Source organism: Marmota marmota, unplaced genomic scaffold, assembly GCF_001458135.2.
Source record: "Marmota marmota marmota unplaced genomic scaffold, marMar, whole genome shotgun sequence".
Lineage (NCBI taxonomy): Eukaryota > Metazoa > Chordata > Mammalia > Rodentia > Sciuridae > Marmota > Marmota marmota.
In genome coordinates, this window is record NW_026000229.1 from 24,743,085 (window position 1) to 24,749,084 (window position 6,000).

Sequence of the window (6,000 nt, forward strand, 5' to 3'; positions counted from 1 at the left end):
TGTGTGTGTTTTCTCATGGTGCTAATAGGTTCAATTTTGGAGAGGCAAAATTTTATGTGGGTTTGTTTTGGTTTGTATTTTATTTGTTTTTTTCTTACCTTTATTTTTGTTGCTCTTATTACTCCTCCTTCATTTTCTTCCTCCTCTAATAGCCAAATTCTCCTGTTCCCACTTCCTGGCTCTCTTTTTTAATTACTCTCAGTTTTTTTATGTATCCTCCTTTATATTTTATAAGAGGATCTGGGAAATGATTTGGACACTACAAGTTCATGGGGTAGAGATCTTGCTGCTGACCTACCTACACCAGCAACTCAGCCAAGTGACAGTGAAGACTCCATGCATGAAAGAGTCCTGCTTGAGCTTCAACACATAGAAGAGACAAAACCCCTAAACCAGGCCCAGTTAGGAAACGCAAGAGAGGAACCTCAGGTCCCACACCTGGAAATTTTAGTCACAACAAAAACAGAAGTTCCAAGGGGGGGAAAAAGGTAACTACACACCAAAGACACTATGCATAAAAGAGGAAAAGGAGTTCATATAAACAGATGTGCAAGCCCAACCCTCTAAAAACATGCAGAAACAGGCAAGCCCCCCCAAAATATATAATTCCTCAACAAAGGAACACACAGATATGAAATTGGATGAAATCCTGGAGAAAGACTTTAAAAACTGATTGTTAAAATATTCAGTAAAGTAAAAAGAAGACCTATGGAGTGAATGAAAAGTACAACTACAGGAGATGAAAGACCATTTCAGTAAAGAAATGGGTAATTAACATAACCCAGTTAGAACTGAAAGTTAGAACCAGATAGAAATGAAAGATATAATGAATCAAATAAAAAATTCAATTGACAGCTATCACCAACAGATTAGATTACATAGAAAATAGAACTTCAGATATCAAAGATGAACTTCAGGCCTTGAAGACAGGGTATATGAATTTCACTACTCAGTATGTGTCATGGTTTGGACATGAGATATCCCCTGGAAGTTCATGTGTGAAACAATGCAAGAATACTTAGAAGGGAAATGATCAGGTTATGACAGCCTTAACTTAATCAGTGCATTAATCCCCTGATAGGTATCAATTTGGTGGTGACTCTAAGTAAGTAGGGTGTGGCTGAAGGAGGTGGTTATTGGGTGCATGCCTTTGGGATAAATATTTTGTGTTTGGTGAGTAGAGTCTCTCTCCCTTTGCTTCCTGGTATTGTCCTGAGCTGCTTTCCTCTACCACACTGTTCAACTGTGATTTGTTCCTTCACCTTGAGCCCTGAGGAATGGAACTATTTCAGATGTCTTAGTTCATAGAAGGCTATGAACTGAGGAATGGAACCAGGCTTCTATGAACTGAGACATCTGAAATAGTAAGCCTCAAAAAAAAAACTTTTCCTCCTCTAATTATTCTTGTCAGGCCTTTGGTCACAGCAATGAAAGAGCTGACTAAAACAGTATGAAACAAAGGGAAAAATAAAAAGGCCCTGATCCAAAATATACAAAAACTCTGGGATAACATTAAGAGACCATTTGTTAGAGTCATTGGGGAACAGAGACTATGTAGATACAGGCTAATGGCATTAAGACCCTTTTTAGTGAAATAATAGAAAAAAGTTTCTAACCTTAGCAATGAGATATCCATGTATAGGAGGCATATAGAAACACAAATAGACAAGATTAAAAAAGAACCTGTCACCAGGTGCTGTAATGCTCTCACCAGGTTCTGTAGTACATGCCTGTAATCCCAGCAGCTCAGGATCACATGAAACAGAGGGATAAAGGCCAGCCTCAGCAATTTAGCAAGGCCCTAAGTAACATAGGGAGACCCTGTCTCAAAATAAAATATTTTAAAAATGGGCTGGGAATGTACTCAGTGGTTAAGCACCCCTGGGTTCAATCCCTGGGTAAAAAACAACAACAACAACAACAACAACAACAACAAAAAACTCTCCAAGACACATTATAATCAAAATGTCTAACATAGAAAAAAAGGAAATAATATTAAAAACTGCAAGAGGAAAACATCAGGTCACATTTAGAGGTAAATCAATAAGTTTCAAGTCTGACTTCTCAAATCAGACCCTAAGATGGAGGAATGAGAAATTCCAAGCTCTGGGGGAAAAAATTAAAACAATTGTTAGCCAAAATAGCTATAATCAAGGGGGAAAATAAAAACTTTTCATGATAAGGAAAGTTAAACTAAAGATAAACTAAAAGAGTTCATGACTACTAAGCCAGCACTACAAAAAATACTCAAAAGATTTACTACACAGAAAAATCTGAAATTTTTCTCCAAAGCTCCCAAATGGATGAAGATCTCTAGAAGAGCAATTAACTAAATGAAAATTAAGATGAAATTAAATATATCAAACAGACCATAATGGCAAGAAATAACAAGCATCTATCCATAATAATACTGAATGTAAATGGTTTAAGCTCCCCAATTAAAAGACATGGATTGGCAGAAAGGATTTAAAAGCAAGATTCAAATAATAATAATAATAAATAAAAGCAAGATTCAACTACATTCTGTTTGCAACAGACTTATCTCATAGGCAAAGACATCCACAGGGTAAAAGGTAAAAGGCTGGAAAAAATATTCCAAATAAATAGTGTCCAAAAACAAGAAGGGATCTCTACTCTAATATCTGTCAAAAGAGATTTCAAGAAAAAATTAATTAGAAGAGACAAAAAAATGTCACTGCACACTGGTAAAAGGAACATATGAACAAGAAAATGTATAATGGTAGTAAGTGTTTATACTCCAAATGTTGGTGCACTTTATACATTTAAAAAATAGTTCTTGACATTAAATCCCCAATAGGCCCCAATACAATAATACTGGGTGATTTCAAAAGACCCCTTTCACCAATAGATAGGACATCCAGACATAAAATCAACAAAAATACTTCCACCAAATAATACTATAAATCAAATGAATCTAACAGACATCTACAGAATATTTTACCCCAAGCATCTGAATTTACTTTTTTCTCGGCAATTTATGGAACTTTTCCCAAAATAATCCATAGTCTAGTTCACAATGTAAGTTGTAGAAAAAAATTTTTAAAAGCCCTGTTATAATCTCATGCATCTTATCAGACCATAATGAAGTTAAATTAGAAAGCAACAGCAAGAAAAATTATAGAAACCACAAAACACACAGATTTTGAAAAATACTCTTTTTTTTTGCTTTTCAATTTATTTATTTATTTATTTTATTATTAGTTGTTCAAAACTTTACAAAGCTCTTGACATATCATATTTCATACATTTGATTCAAGTGCAAAAAATACTCTTTTAAATGAGGTGTGGAGGGGCTGGGGGTGTGGCTCAAGCGGTAGCGCGATCGCCTGGCATGCCTGCGGCCCTGGTTCGAATCCTCAGCACCACATACAAAAAGATGTTGTGTACGCCAAAAACTAAAAAATAAATAAATAAATATTTTTAAAAAATTGCCGCAGTCTGGCTGGGCACAATCAGGAGCCACTTGTCAAAAGAAACTAACTTTATTTTTAGAACCACACACGCCAAACAAAACAGCCTCTCAGGAAAAACCCTCAGAGCCTCAACTGCCACCACCGGCTTTCCACAAGCCTCTCTCTCCCACACAAGCTTCTCTCCACCTCCCACAATCCTCCTGCTCTTGAGGCCGATTGGCTGGGTCACGTGGGCGGAGCCAAAAAAGTCCCCCAATGAGCAGCTCCGTGGTCTGAAAGGGCAGGGAAACAGCCCAATGAGCATCACTGCAGAGGAACCAATCAGCTAGATGTTGCTGGGGCCGCTGTGAGCCAATCATCAGCCGGCAGCTGGAAGTTTGCTGGGGCCCCTTCGGCTGTGGCTCTCAACAAAAAATGAGGTGTGGATCATAGAAAAAAATGGGAGAAAAAAATCAAGAAATTTTTAGAAACAAATGAGAATAGAAATATAATATATCAAAATCTCTGGGACAGTATGAAGGCAATTATAAGAGGAAAGTTTATAGTATTGACTGGCTATATTAAAAAACAGGAAGATTCCAAATAAATCATCTAGCAATGCATCTGAAGTCCCTATAAAAGGAAGAAGAAACTAATTCCAATATTAGTAGAAAACAACATAATTAAGATCAGAGCTGAAGTTAATGAAATTGAAAATTATAAAAATACAAAAGATCACTGGGCAAGGTGGCACATGCTTGTAATCCCTGCGACTCTGGAGGCTGAGGCAGGAGGATCATGAGTTCAAATCAACTTCACCAAAAACAAGGCGCTAAGCAACTCAGTGAGACCCTGTCTCAAAATCAAATACAAAATAGGGCGGGGGATGTGGCTCCGTGGTTGAGTGCCCCTGAGTTCAATCCCCAGTACCATATAATAATACAAAGGATCAATGCAACAAAGAGTTGGTCCTTTGAAAATATAAATTCGATTAATAAACTCTTAGCCAAACTTACCAAGAAAAGACCCAAATTAACAAAATTAGAGATGAAAAAGTAGATATTACCTCAACCACTTTTGAAATCCATAGGATCATTAGAAACTACTTTGAAAATTTATACTCTGATAAATTGGAAAACATTGACAAATTTCTAGAATCATGCCCAAATTGAACCTGGAAGACAGAGAAAACATTAACATCCAATATCAAGCCATGAGATTGAAGCTGCAATTAAAAGTTTTATAAAAAAGAAAAGTCCAGGACTAAATGGATTCTCAGTTGAGTTCACAAGATCATTAATGAAGAACTAATGCTAGGCCTCCCCAAATTATTTCTATGAAATATAAAGGGAGGGAACATCCCCAAATGCATTATATGAGGCCAGTATAACTGATGCCAAAATCAGACAAAGACATGAAGGAAAGAAAACTACAGATATCCCTTATGAACAGAGATGCAAAACTCCTTAATCAAATATTATTAAACTGCAAAACCATTTCAAAAATGTAGTACAACAAAATCAAGGGGGTTTTACTACAGAGATGCCAATAAATATATGCAAATCAATAAGTGTAATTCACCACATAAATAGAATTAAGAACAAAAATCATATGATCATTTTGATAGATACAGAAAGGCCTTTGACAAAATTCAGTGCCCATTCATGTTAACAACTGGAGACACTAGGGCTAGAGATTGCCTTAACATTATAAAATTTATATGACAAACCACAAACCAACTCAACAGAGAAAAACTGAAAGCATTTTCTCTAAAATCAAGAACAAGACAAGGATGCTCACTCTCACCACTCCCATTCAATATAGTTCTTGAAACTCTAGCCAGAGCAAACTTGCAAGAGAAGAAAATTAAAGGGATAAAAATAAGAAGTCAAATAAGAAGTCTGACCATCTTCTTAATATCAAGAATATATTATGTTCTGTAATATGTCATCTGATTACTAATGCCATGATCTTAAGTCTGGAAGACCTAAAAAACTCCACTAGAAAAATTCTAGAGCTGATAAACAAATTTATCAAAGTAGCAGGATACAAAACCAACATTCAACAGTTTTTTTATACTTCAATAGTAAATCTGCTGAGAAAGAAATCAAATAAACAATCCCTCTCACAATAATCTCAAAAAAATTACATGGGAATAAATCTAACTAAGGAGATAAAAGACCTGCACAAAGAAACCTATGGAACACTGAAGACAGAAATTAAAGAAGACCTTAAAAGATAGAAAGACCTCCCGTGTTTTGGGATAGGCAGAATGTGAACACTGGTTTGATTCTCAGCACCACACATAAATAAATAAAATAAATGTCCATTGAAAACTAAAAAATTTTTTAAAAATAATCAATAAGTGGAATTACATCAAACAAAAAAGCTTTTGCACAGCAAAGGAAATGAATAAGAAAGTAGGGCTGCCGCAGTCTGGCTGGGCACAATCAGGAGCCACTTGTCAAAAGAAACTAACTTTATTTTTAGAACCACACACGCCAAACAAAACAGCCTCTCAGGAAAAATCCTCAGAGCCTCAACTGCCACCACCGGCTTTCCACAAGCCTCTCTCTCCCACACAAGC